The sequence below is a fragment of the Phoenix dactylifera genome, unplaced genomic scaffold, assembly GCF_009389715.1.
Source record: "Phoenix dactylifera cultivar Barhee BC4 unplaced genomic scaffold, palm_55x_up_171113_PBpolish2nd_filt_p 001635F, whole genome shotgun sequence".
NCBI classification, from domain to species: Eukaryota; Viridiplantae; Streptophyta; class Magnoliopsida; order Arecales; family Arecaceae; genus Phoenix; species Phoenix dactylifera.
In genome coordinates this window covers 1-13304 of record NW_024068939.1, presented here as the reverse complement: position 1 = coordinate 13304, position 13304 = coordinate 1, and the positions used below count along the sequence as shown (strand labels likewise).

The 13304-nt window shown below is 37.2% G+C and overlaps 1 pseudogene across 1 annotated transcript; it reads right to left on the bottom strand.

Moving 5' to 3' along the window:
• Positions 1-782: 782 nt before the first annotated feature.
• Positions 783-10305, bottom strand: LOC120103739 (annotated as a pseudogene). Its single transcript, XR_005510039.1, has 3 exons — positions 9234-10305; positions 6049-6218; positions 783-1454 (listed from the first exon to the last, which is right to left on the bottom strand). The product of XR_005510039.1 is annotated as an FRIGIDA-like protein 3 (transcript).
• Between the last annotated feature and the right edge of the window lie 2999 nt (positions 10306-13304).

The following is a 13304-nucleotide window of genomic DNA, read 5'->3' as shown; positions in this document are numbered from 1 at the left end:
ACTAACCAAAATGAGATCGTAGAATAATCTGATCAGTCATCACTGATATCCTTAAATAATTGGGCAACTGTCCCTAACCGAAGACAAAGATAACAAAGAGATGTTTAGCTGGGTTGTCAGATCAAGCTTATCTTCTTATCCCTAGCCCCCTTTACTCATTGAATAAACTTGCGCCGTGCATCAAGCTCCACAAATGCCAAGAAATCCTTCGGACATGGATGCCTTGATCTGAAATTGGAGGCATTGTAAACCAGAAGAATCCAACCAATATTTCTTTCTTTTATTCTTTTTTCTTTTTTCTTCTTTGCTAAGGAAAATGGGGTTAATCCCCAGCAGCTGCATCCTAAAAAAAAACTGAGAGGTGAGCCTTGTACAGGCGCACCAGAGGGAAAGGTAGCTAGAGAAGCAAAGTTGCTTATCCACCGGTTGGGCACATCCATCCGAGGCGAGGCATTGAAGACCAAGGGCATTCCTATGAAAACTTCATGGAAAATCTGTCGATACAGCATGAAAGGCAGGTCCCGATCCAAGCAAAAATATTGAGCTCTTTAATTCCCAGTACGTGATATACAATCGATGACAACTTCTAGCCCTTCCACATTAGCTTAATTGAATGCCACATCGTAATCAAGATACCGGAAATTTGTCCACAAATCATTCTAGTGCACCCAAAGAATTTCATGAGAACCATTAAATACAAAGGTCAGTATGTACCTTGTGCGCCCGGTTCAGCTGAAATCGGGTTAGTCTTTTGAACAGCATGCATCAAGCGAACAATTCAGTGAGAAACAAACCGCATAATCTTGGAACCACCGGGCAAAAGACCATAAAATAGAGTCGCAACTAAAACATCAGAAGCAGGCTATCAGTCAAAAGGATGAGAATATAGGCTTTTCACAACTCACGATGGACAGGCACTTACAATACAAGGAACAGACTACCTTCGAGCTACTTAGACTTCAGTTAATCCATACATTGGAGCACCCGATGGGTTAAAAGCTAGTAGTAGTTAGGTAAAACCATGAACACCTACGCCTGCTCCATTAGTGTAAATAGGTGGCTTGGTACTGGACCTGGTAGCCATTTCCATAGTATGTGGTATGAGTTGGAGATATGGTATAGGGAGCTGAACCCATCAGCGTAGGAGGATGGGTTTCTGCTGGGTACACATACTGCCTGTCATATGGATATGGGTATCTCTCGAGGGGTGCACGGTAGAAGCTTTTGTCAGGAATGCTGGTGACACGAGGAGCATAAGTAGTGCCATTGGCGCGGGGCCTCTTGGACTGTGGCTTTGCAGCTTCAGCAGCTCTCCTCTTGTCAGCCTTGGCCTTCTCTAGCTGGAGGATTCTTTTCTGAAGTGGATCGATTGGGTATTGGTGCTCAAGCTTGTGCTCCTCAATGCACTTGATGATAGCTTTAAGGGCAGACAGCTCACGTTCATTTGTTTCATTCTGGAGTGTGAAAAATGGTCAGTTCAGCTTGGAAGTACCAGTAAATGCGTGACACAGTATTCCTACTACACAAGGTGATTGGAGCTTGATTATCTTATAATCCTGGTCTGGCCAACCACTTTTCAGGGAGAAAAGGAAAACAGTGTTCACAGAAAACCAACATCATTGGTTTTTTTATTCTACTAGTACTCGGCACAACCTATGCACGTGACAACAACAACAACAAGGATAGAGAGCATTATTAATGGTTGTGATTGTATCAAGATAATTTTAGGTTTTTTTCCCCACAACTATACAAGTTTAAAAATATTTCACCACTTTTCTTGTGCACATCTTTTTTGTGTAAGAAACTATTTGAAAAGGAGTCCCAGTGGGTGTTTCCATTAAAGTGGAGTGATCATTTAAAGAGGGGATCATCAAGCCATACTTGGAAGTTTGCATTATGAATAGAGATCTGTTAATCAAAAGTCCCAACCTTCAGGTCATGTATTTTGACAGTCTAAAGCTGGTCAAGGGATCCTGGTGTGAATCACATTGGCTGTAGATCAACCAAACACCGTCATAACCATGTTGAATCAGCAAACGTCTTCTGGCTGCCTCCTAAAAGCTAGTCAGGAAACATCTATAAGCAAAGACCAGACCATCTACTTTTGATTGCCACGTGCAATACTCTGCATATTACTCACAAAAGTTTGAATTTGTAAGCTTCCCGCACACTCATTACAAAGAGTTGAAGGCCTCCATCTGCTACCACCCTCAGCATCTTTTTATTCCAAGTGTTGAGATGACTGTGAACTTCCACTATTTACTCATCTTATAATCTTTTCATTCATAGAACAGGACAAAATTTCATAAAAGAATAGATCAGTAAAGATTTCACTCTATTCTCTAATTTACACAACTGAATGGAAGAGGGGGGGGGGGAAGATACACCACTAGCTAGCCTTTACTAAAGATCTAGTGGAGACATATATTAATTTTGAATGTCCTTATTGACCAACAGATCTCTATTGGGAATAACCAATGGTTGACCTTAAATGGAAAGTTGGTTTTAAAAAAAACCATCAAAATCATGAAACAAGCGTCAATTTATGTACAAGGATAGAATAGGCCCATGGTAAATGTCTTTTGTGGCTGATGTGGGAAAAGGATAAATATTTAATGCAATCTACAGAATACCACATAGACCAGAGTATAGGAAGCAACTTCAAGGGAGATAAAAGTGAAGTCAAGGAGGGAATTAGCATCAATTACTAAAAAATTGCTCAAACAAAATGTCATCATTAGCTTAAATCCATCACATAAAAGAATTCAGTATAGATAAAGCCGAATCAAAACTTGTTAAGGGTGGGGGGTTAAAGTTGGAAGTACCTCTAAAGTATAAACAGAAATTCCATGGGACACCCATAAGAAGAACATAAAGAGAGGTTTGTGTATAAATAAAGGCCTTGGTCAAAGTGGCTGGATGAGCATAGAAGCTTAGAGTAACAATCGCCACCTTCAATTAATTCCTTAATAGCAACAATGACCACCTTCCATTAATTCCTTGATAGGGCTTCAAACACAAACACAAAGGGGAACCCTTGAGGAAAGGATACAGGACTAGCAAAAAGTCAACAACTGGTAAACAGCCTAAGGGAGTATACGACCTAATATTTTCAAATTGCTGACAGTTCCTTCTTGGACCAACACTCCCATGTGTTGCATCATCCAACCCCATGTCAACTTTTACAGTGTGTAACATTACTCAACCCCAAATCTACTGAGAAGTTACGGAATATGAAATTCTTTCAAACACCAGTATCCTAAAATTCTTTTGAAGTCACCTCTGGACACACACTAACTAAAACTGTATAGAATATGAATTGAAGAGGATGAGGGTGGTGCCAATCCTCAAACCATTGCCAAGGTTATATCTAGGAAGATCCCTAGCCATGAAGGAAGGAGGGGGTAGGTGAAGATAATGGATTCCAATCTCTCAAGAGTTTTGGGCACTAGATATCTCTTCTTAAGCATCCAGTACTCAGTGTCCCTTTAAACCTTTCATAAGAAATAAGTTTTAACAGACATCTTAACCAAACTGTCACACCAAACATCACTTCTAAGACCGAAGGTTACAACTCTCCAACCTTGTGTCTCATTACTATTGTATACTTGCTAAGTTGCTGCAAGAATTTTCAAGGACCATAACATAAAGACTTCTGTAATCCTTTTTCCCCCTTACTGCCTGTTCTCATAAACTTCAAATTACGTTAACTCCAAAAGACCAGAATTTATATCTTTCAACATCAATGATATGAAACCCCAATTTATATGCATGTACATGGAAGGATTCAAGAGGAACATATTTAAGATAAAAAAAGCACAAAATTATTGCATTTTAAAATTTATGTACATTAAGAATATAATGATTAATCTTAACAGAATGGTAACTAACATAATAGTAGACAAACAAAGATATTTAATATATATAAATAATTAATCTCATTAATTTAATTGCATAAAATGTTAATATATTAAAATATAAGCCATAGTGATTTTGCTCAAAATTTCCAATGGTGTGTTTGGCATTGCTTCTGCTCTGGAGAATAAGGAGAAGAAGCTAGAAGTTGGGCTTCATAGCTTCTCCTAAAAGTGCATTATTGACTTTTTCTTCATGTAGAAGCACTTTTTAGATGATATTGCCAAACATATTTTTTTCCGTGATGTGCTTTTTGCTTTAAAGTCACAAAAGAACAATTTTCAAAAAAACTCAAACATGCCCTGAGTATCGCTAAAGGACAATGACATCCAGATGCAACAAAATGAAGTCATGCTAGAATCATGAAGTATCTTAATGCTCAAAGAGTTGCTACTTACAAAAAACATCAAAGAAAAGTGACCAAGTTGCAGTTTTTACAATCAGACAAGCTCTAAAATCACTTGATGCATTTCTAATTGTTCCCTAAGGGCACATAACTACATGCATTGCAAGCCTTCATAAGGTTGCAAGGTTACCCAAAGTCGAAAAACGGTTGTCATCTACCTTTCCCTCTCTTAGCATGAGTAGACATGCGAAGATATTATTTTTGGAGAATCAATGAACACTTGCAACCCTGTTGATACTTTGAGATCTTCATGGCACATATTTTCATGGTGCATATTTTGTATGCAACAGAATATGCCCTCAAAAGCAAAAACTGATGCCTTCTTTCACATAAAGTTATTTGCTGACTGGCTATGTCACACTCAAGCATGTTAAACAAGAAACTCAGCACTTATAATAAGGCCATCCTCTGTCAAGACTCACCCCAATAATAGTGCTTCCATATAGAAATAAGCGCATCTGAACTAGTTTCCAATTTAGATTCCTAGATAAGTCCAAATAACACAAACTCCAAAGAAGGCACACGACACTTCCTTTTGGTACCACGCATCAACTGATTAAGTATTGAGCATATGGATAATGCCAATATTTTATATTTTAACAAATGGTGTATCTGGTCCCAAGTAAAATCTGTAGCTTCCAAGAATGATCAATGATTACCTAAGTGCTACTGCCACAGTCCAGAACTGAAACATTGACAGATAAGTGTGGTGACTCTGGTGCACCTCAACTCAGCCTTACCTTTCTCAGGTAAATTCTACTGGCCCTTACTCCTAGCTTGACTTTCCTACCTCCTCATTCATTATTCTCCGAATATCTATCCACCATTGGATACTGTGACAATTTAATAAACAGAAAGTTTTGTCCTAGCATTTGGATTCATTGATTCAGTCAACTTCCACTGTTACCTGTACGCTTCAAAATCTAGAATTTTTGCCATGTCTATACATGGACACTTCATGACACTTCAGAACAGTGAACCATGATGTCATCATGGTTACATATCAACTTCCGGAACCTGTATCTAGAAGTTTTCAAGTATATTATAACATTTGCCAAAGATTTTTGAATTCTATGAAATTACAAAGCAACTAATCCAACAAACTATTCATTATATACATATATTTGTGCATATCTAAGGACATGGGGGCATGCACATGTTATATAGATAACAAATTCCAAGATACTGTGACTCTTCACATATATGAAAAAAGTACAACCATAGGCAACAAGCTCTATCGAACTATAGGGATACAGCATCTACCATGAAATAACTCAATAGGTTGCACTATAGGCCAGGTAATTGACATCAAAACAAAACAAGAGATCCATCAAGTTGGTGAAGATGCCGAGAATACATAGTATCAACATTGTAAACTAAGGAACACCTAATGCTTCAGAATTCGTGGACCAAGTTGTTCATGTACCTCCAGCCTCTCAAGTTTTATAATGACCACATTTACGAATAAGGCTTTGTTATTTATTTGACGAAAGACTAGACAAATGATGAAATGCATTTTAGAAAGTAATCAGAATCAGATCAACAAAACAAAATTGAGTTATTATTCTTTATTTATCAGTTGGCGTCAGAAAACTATTTCCAGCTCCATCTACATTTTCAAAACTTGCAAGACCTCTTTCCAGAACTTGCATGAGTTATAAAATTCAATAGTCGTTAGGTTAAATCAATATAAAATACTGTAACAAGTCAGCAAATAAGAAGCCCACCTGTGCACTAGGAGATGTGTTTCCAGCTTTAATTTGTGACACTTTCCTTGCTTCCTTCAAAAATGCTTTCAGTAATGGCACAGGTGCATATTGCTCTGTTAACTCAAATGCATATGCAAGATTAACAGCCTCAATTTGCCTTCCACTATTCAAAAGCACTTCGATCACACCTAAGGAATAGATAAAATTCGTCAGAAAAGAAATAAAAACAGTATAGGAGGAAAAATACTACAAGTATCAACAAAAAGTATATTGTAAGCTCAATCTAGTATATATCTGTATTCATAAATCATAAGCTTGTATGAATTTTAGCAAATAGACAAGGAAACTAGTGTGTGAGAAAAGGAAACAACGTTAAACTCTCTAAAACAGGGAAAAGATAGGTTCCTAGATGGCTTCGCAGCTATTGTACAGTGGTACAACATAGTCAGACCACTGGGCAGGCTGAATGTCATCATCAAGTTGTCTCCTTCAAAACTGTCATGAACACAAAAACCAAAGTAGAGAAGCTCTATTTATGATGCAAGAGTTTTTTCGATTCAACCTTTACAATTGCACTGGAAAATGCTAACTGATACAAGTTTTGGCAGTTCATTATATTGACGTTAAGGACAGTCAAGCTTGAGAGGGAAAAGATGAATGTTTAGAAGTGCAGAAAAAACTATTGCGACACTTTATAACATTATCCTGCAGCAAACTGTGCACATTCAAGACATTCAATTATTTTATAATTTACAAGTTAACTGACACATACAACCATAAACAACAACAAAATAAAAAATGGGACACCAATAAACAACACACTAAAGAATAGCAATTAGCAGCGATAACTACAATTAATAATAATAGCAATAGTAACCTTGGCAAACCCAATCCAAAACTAAAAAACTCTAATTTGTTAAATATCAACAAGAAGATGAAAAGGAAACTCAGGTAAAAAAGAAAAAAGACAAGAGAGAAAGGTTCACATTGTTGTTCTCTCAGATGCTGTAAGACTCAGATCAAGTAGAATGATTCCTCTATATGGTGATCTTGACCCCAAACCTAGATGGAACAAAAAACAGGGCAAGCGGGGATATGCCTACTGGACTGATGACTAAAATCTGTTTTGGATACAACACCTTAGGCTTCATGGCTGAGTCATTCTAATACAGATTTGTTTCATTTTTTCACCCTACAGGAAGAAAATATATTTTTAAATAACAAACAAACTGCAACAAATGGGAGGGGAAAGCATAAGCCAGAACCTGAAAGAAAGGACCTTAGAGCATCTCTTTGATGTTGGATATCAAACTTGAGCTGAGAAGACTATGAAGCTTGCTTTCTAAACCTTTATCATTCCTTTTACCAAGATCTACATTGTTAAATCATTCTAACGGGGCAAAAAAAAAAAAAAAAAGTAATAGGGGAGGCACTGACCTGTCCCCCTCCTTCACAAGTTTTCCTAGTAATAAACCAATTGAAAAGGAGAATAGCAATGCATGATTCTCGTCCTTCCCTCCTTTCTCCATAGCCCAAAGAAGGGGACCCCACCCCACATTGATGGCTCCTCTGAATTCTCTTGGAAAGAAAAGGCCACCTTCTTTATCATCCCTTCCTCTTATGCACCATTGGCTGAGACCTTAAAACTTCTTCATGTCTTAATTGGTTTAGAAAACCTTAATTTACAAGACTTACCCCAACTATATCATGTTGGGTAGCTAAATCATAACATAGTCTATAAAAGCCTGTGTACTTTCTAGAACTTTTGCTTTCAGATTAACACTTCACAAATTGATTGTAAATTCTAGGTCAAGGAAACAATGCAAGAAGGATGCTCTACATAAAAACCAAGAAGATTAGTGGCATTAAGAAAAACTTGTTTGGTTCATCAGTCGAATTTCATGCAATTGATAGCAAAGCACAAGCATTTACCCAAACCTTGGAAAGATTCTACATAAGGATGCAAAAGGCAAGGTATGATGGAGAACTAATTTATCTCTGAACTATTTTTCAAAAAAAAGGAAAATATAGCATAGGAAGTGCCTGCCACTACCATGCATGTACAAGGGTGTCTCTCCCCTTCTTATCAAAGGGGACAGAAATAAAGAATTGATGCTGTTAAGTGATCATCAACTAATTTCTCCAAGACGAAAAGAGTAATGAATGAGAGATAAGAGGCATCTCCTCTTGTCAATAACCTTTGAAAAGAAATCAAGACAGTCAATTCCATTTCATAATTGCAGTCACAATGTTCAAGAAAGCATTACAGAAATCACCCAAATGAATCTTGTGCTTGTATGGGTTTAATCAGCTAAGTCAACACGGCGTTTGGCAAATTGAATCAACCTGCTGGATTTGTGAAGTAACCATTCTACATATGCTGTAAGATTTTCAAAATATGTAATAAAGGTCCCGAAGCATATGAGGTGGTTAACTCATTCATCAAAAGTTTGAACTTGCTATAATCATGATGTTTACACTGCTGTTACCAGCATTTGTCATACCAGGTCAATCACCATCTAAAAGATTCTGCCTACAAACAACATATATAACATAAACAAAAAAAGTTCTACAGACAAAGTCTTGATGTTATACAGGCCTTGTCTATTTACTGTAATGGAATTTAATGAACACGTAAGAATATATTATAGAAGATAAAGACTATTCTATGTAATTTGTATCATGTACCCCTGTTAAAATTGTCACTATAGATTATCCCAAACAGAAATTGCATGACAGTCGATTGTTGTCTACAACATGTTTATGCATCCCAGAGACCTTTGCATAACCACATGGTGTGTGACTTGCATGCGAAGAGTTCATGATCACCCCAAAAAAAAAGTAACATCAGACCATAGTTGGGGAATAGACACATTATATTATAATATTAGCCTAGAACATGTGAGAGACTACCAAGCACCATAAGGCAGGTCCGAGTCAGAATAATGGTATATAATACCATGCTCATTCAAGGACAGCCTTAGGACTAATTGCATCTTAATGCCAGGCATGCAATATTCCAGAAATGATATTTGCAGTTCACCAAACTAAATCTATCATAATTGTCATACAGCATATACAAACAGTATTACCATAACCAAGTGTAGGCTAGGGCAGAGGCAAATTCAAAAATAAGCAATGATGCTTAAATTTCTAGTGCTGAGATGAGAAATATAGAAAGCTAAACATAAAGAATGACCAACCTGGCATTTTATGCGACAATCCAAGTGAACGACATAGATCAACTGCTTGACGGCGCCGGGTGACAGCTGGGATCAGTTTGCATATTTCATCTTGATCAAATTCAGAAGCAAGTGCAAAAGTAGCCAAAAGCTGAAGAAATGCATGAGCTTCCAATGAGTTCCCACTGCTTGCATCAATGTCAAGATCATCCAACTTCGGCTTCCACTCTGCAGCAATCGCCTTTGCTCGCTCTCTAATTTCTGATGTCAACATTTGATTATCAGATAGGGAACCCAATACAGAATCTGCCAGTAGTTGTCCAAGAGACTCCATTAGCATGAGACAAGTCCTTCGTAGGCCCAAAAGGTTCCCATCCTTCTTCCCGTCTAATCCTAAAATCTCTCCAGAGTAAAAGTCTTTCAGGGAATCCCAAAGCCAAAGTGAAAGGGTTGGTTGCACTTCTTAGCGCAATTGGGATTTCTTCGCGAATGGAACTCAAGTTCTTGCGATTGTCTGAAATGAACTTTTGGAGTCCTTCAGCATCCATTTCTTCACATAATTTGATTAACTCAGAGTGAGGCTTGGCATCTGCATTTCCATTTCATTAGGCTTCACATCTTCAGAGCAAGATTTGGCAACCTTAACATCTAAATTTTCTTCAACAACAATATCAGGCACACCAGTACCCATGCCATGAGTGCTGGGCTCTGAAGGAGAAGATTTGTGCTTCTCCAAATACAGCAGATAAAGCAGCATCTCTTTCTCCTGCAGCCGCTCCAATGAAGAAAGTTCCTTGGCCACAACCACTGCTTCTTGCTTCTCCAACATCTCTTGGGCCTCTGTGGCCTTAGTTACATATTCCTTTTCCTGATCTTCCAACTCATGAAATCTTTTCTTTAGTGACATCTCGAGCCCATGAAAGTGTTCTTCAAGTTCTATCCATTTCAAATTTAAAGATATGGCACTGCGGCTTTCAAGTTCAGCAAAAGCCTGCTGCAGTTGCTGTAGTTTAGATGTTGTAGAATCAATAAGTGTAGCAACAGACTGCATATCCGCCATGGCATAAGATCCCTGTCAAAACCAGCGAGGGCCCGCTCATATCAAATTTTCGATCACTTAGTTTAAAAACTACACTGTTCAAAACAGCATCACAAGATGTTGCTCGTGATAAACACATAGAATCTGTAACATGTGTAGACACCCAAACTACAAACGGAATTTTAGTTTGGAGAAGCAAATAATAATCAGGCAGCCACCCAGAAAGGAAAAAAAGAAATATATATACCTTGAACAAAGATAATATCTATATCATTGATAGAAAGGTTGATAAATGTCCAACAGATATGGAATTCTCCTGCTTGTAGAGTTGCAGGTTGAGCTTACATTGATTCAGTGCCCTTGTCATCATACATGCATAGCCAAGAAATTAAACCAATACTAGCCCAGCATTCAATGTAACTCAGACGACAAGGAGAGCCCCAGGCAAAACCAGAAGGCTTAAAGCAACTAAGGTAGGCTGACACTCTCATATATTTTATGCATTTCTTTTAAGCATGAAAGCATCAATTAAGGGTAACTTCTTCAGACAGCAGTTTTGTTTTTCATCTTCCTTTTTCCGTAATTTAGAATTTTAAGAGATACATTAGAATGCTTTTCATGGTTAACTTATACTAAGATTGACAGAAATTCTGCACTCAGATAGTTAACAAGAGAAATACTTCATGCCAAATTACTTTAGCTTATGAACAGTTTAAGTGAGTGGTCTTACACTAGACCACCTTCCTGCTTTTTTTGGTATGCCTCCTAGTATTTATATTAGGTTTAGCAAAAACTATACATTAGCCAGGTTATTTGCTCTTACCATATTGTAACCTTTAAGATCAGATGAATTTCAGAAAGCACAAAGCAACCACCATATGGTTGCTTGTTGCATGAATTAGTAGCCAAACATCATATTTAGTGTTTTAATGTGGTGGCACCTTAAGTTGATAGGGGTCCATTATTGAATCAAAGCATGTTCTAAGATCCCTAGGTTCGTCATAAGTTGGTCAAGAGCCCATCAAGGATTAGAAAACATTGCAACGGGTCATTAGGTGGTGCAACTTTAAATGAGCTCACAATACATGTGTACTATAATATGGCACAAATTTCTTGGGCAGGGTGTTTAGACAATTGCTCATAAATGACCTTCACGTGATCTTCGTTGAGATGCACACAGTGAAAATTTTGAAAGCAATACATAAAAGAAGACTCCCTTTTATAATAAATATACACTTAAAAAATGTCTTCTCAATACACACCTATAGTGATAGAGACAAATGAACCGCATGAATCAAGAAGACAGTTTATTTACAAATAAACACTATGAATTTTTAATAAAGAAAAATATAACATCCTCATCAGGTACCACCACTTCATAACCATCTGATCCATCACAAATAACCATACATCGCACATCATACTATTCTGTCAATAAGCCCTTCTCCTCCTCATGAAATGAAGGTTATAATCCTTCATCAAATAAATCTTTTTAAACTCATGTGTCACCATAAGACTGAATCTTCAAAAATGCATTGCATGTGTTTGATGCTTATTTTAAGTTAATCATTTTATTCTTGAGCTGGATTTCGCAACCCATTTCTCTTGTTTTTCCTCTTCTTTCATTTTTTTTTTCTCCAGGCTATCTCTACTTACCACTATGATATAAATCACAACATTTCGTGTAAAGTTCATACAAAACATTTCCACCAGGTAGATTGATGATGGAAGCATGTTATTAATTCCATTAAACTTTTCATCAATCCAAGAAATACAATAAAGAAGCAAGAAGGCTGAAGCTAAATTTTCTGGCATGACAGAGAAAGTGATAAGGATTAACGTGGATACAAGACACATTTTTTCCACCAACATCAAAACTCGAGTTTGTGTTTTGGAAACGAGTCATCTCACTCTTATCTCTGGGGTAATAAAGCTCACATGGTTTTTCACCTTATCATGGCCCTGCTATCCATTGCCTGTCATGAAGCACCCACGAGAAGAATCAATCTAATGAAGGAGATCATATATCAAGGTTGAAATTTACGTAAGAAGATGTCATTCAGAATTTGAGTCATTCATCTCTATCTCCTTCACTACACTTTCTCATCCCTAGGGTTGGGCATGATTGTTTATTTGCTTAGAAAAGGCAACTTGAAAGGCAACAATTGTAGTACCAATTATCAAGACAACGCTCATTGAGGTTCATGTACCAAAAAAAAAAGTTCATTGAGCTAACATAGTCCAGTTGTGCAGATAACAAAGCAAGCATTAAGGCCACATCAAATCTTAGACTTATCGGGAGCACAAAGTGAATCAATAAAAAGAAGCAGTATGACACCCATAATATCATTTGACTGTGATTAGAATCTGTTTTGTAATTAATTAATCAAAAAAATTTGTTACTCCATTCATGTTTTTTTTAGCTTTCGAATGCAGGATCTAGGAAGTAAATAATTGTGCTCCAAATCATAGAAAAAGCTTGAGGACATGCCTCATCAGGCAAAAGCAACTAGTGAAGCCAAAATCCTACACACTAGAATTTTCATTAGTTTAGCTTGAATGTCACATTTATCTAGGGTAAACGTAAAGTATACAGAAAAGAACCTTCACAAGTTCTAGTAGCCAAGCTAAGCATCCATAAGTCGTATCAGACAAGGGAGGCTCTAACATCACAGTCTGGTGAATTTCAGATATGCTGGTTTTGACTTTTGCCTTCACAGATTAATTGATTGGATGGGCTTGGTGCGAGAAGGATCAGCACATGAGGATTACAAAAGGCCTATTTTTGGCTTGTGCAATCTAAAAGCAGTGACCAAATACAATACAATAGCCATCCAATCTTCCATAATGGAACAAATTCCACATAGGAAATCTATTACTCCTGCTCATGGTCCCACAGAAAATTCAATCATAATTCAATGCTAGAAAATCACCTTAACCCCACTTTTTTTGAGAAATGACCATGAAGTCCTTCATTTTTAGCATTTAACTCCATTTTGAGTCTTAATACCATGAGCCAACAGCCCAATATGCATGAGACAACCATCTATTTA